Source organism: Cynoglossus semilaevis, chromosome 15 (assembly GCF_000523025.1).
Source record: "Cynoglossus semilaevis isolate Cse_v1.0 chromosome 15, Cse_v1.0, whole genome shotgun sequence".
Classification (NCBI taxonomy): Eukaryota; Metazoa; Chordata; class Actinopteri; order Pleuronectiformes; family Cynoglossidae; genus Cynoglossus; species Cynoglossus semilaevis.
Window position 1 is genome coordinate 19,250,598 of NC_024321.1, and position 1,353 is coordinate 19,251,950.

Consider the following 1,353-nt stretch of genomic DNA (forward strand, 5'->3'; position numbering starts at 1 on the left):
ACTGTGTAGGAGCTGAACAGGTAACAGAGGAAGTAACCATGTGGAATGATTCTTTTAATAAACACACAGGCCACGGAGGACACATCTGTAGCCCTGGGTGTGTGAATCATTAGCCCAGTGTTCTGATGAAGTACTGCAGCGTCAGGAGTCGTGTGTGTGTGTGTGTGTGTGTGTGAGTCACACACCGTAACTGTAGCCGTTGTACAGTCTGCGCTCGGCTCTTAGTAATTATTATTTTATTGTTATTAGCCCTTACACCAGTCTGTGTAAATGAGTCGTTCTGAGGAGTGATAAATTCCCCGACACCAAATGATTTCCATCATTCTACCACCAGGGGACGTTCTCCAAAAGCCACTGAAAAACATTTAACCGTTCAATTGATGACAAACGTTCGTTGATGGAAATCTGACGTGACATCGTTGTCATATATCGTATCGTTGCCTCAGTATCGTGATACGTGTTGTATCGCCTGATTATCGCCTGAACACATCGTAGCCGTCGCTGACAAAAGCTTTTGTCATTGACCTCTGTGACCTTAGGTCAACTCCTGCCTGGACTTTGAGTGACAGAGAACTCTTCCAGGTTTTTCTTTGCGGCTCTTCTGGGTTTTGTCAGAAAGGTGGCGCCGTGGAGTCGGTGTGGGTGTTAACTAAGGAATGATCCTGTCAGTAACGGTAGCCGTCATACCAGGACTGGCCCAGAGGAGGCGTCGGTGTTTGTTCTCAGTCAGTAGGACACTGACCTTCTCACAGCAGGTCCACGTCCAACCACATCCCAGCTGACATGTGTGTTCTGACCGGTGACCGCGTGGGGGCCATTTGACCTCTGACCTGGGGGTGGGGGTGGGGGGGGCAGATGTCCTGTGTTTCTGAGAGGCCGAGATTGGAGGAGTTTTAAAAACAAAAACAGATTTCTGTCAGAAACCTGGAAAATGTTCGTTTTCCGTGAACGACAGAGAAACCGGTTTCCTGTCACAACAAATACGACACGGCTGATTGTCAGGAAATATTTTTAAATGAAAAGTAATTTGTCGTCCAAGTATATGCACAAATATTCAGGAATATTTCCTCTCCTCTCTCCTCTCAGTCCATGTTTAGATACGGGGGAGGGGGGGGCGGAGTGAAGCCGTGTGGTCACAGGAAGTGCCTCAGTGGTCGGTGTCTGTGTTGGTCCTTAGTTCTCTCACCTCTGATTGGCTGAGTCTGGTCAGATGTTGATACCAGTTGAACATGGAGCTTCTGTTCAGACCAGTCCTCCGTCTGCTCCCGTCTTCTCTCCCTGACCCCCTCCAGACCAACACCCTCTCCTCATGGTCCATTAAGTTCCATCGTCTCGTCTGTCGTCTCTGACATG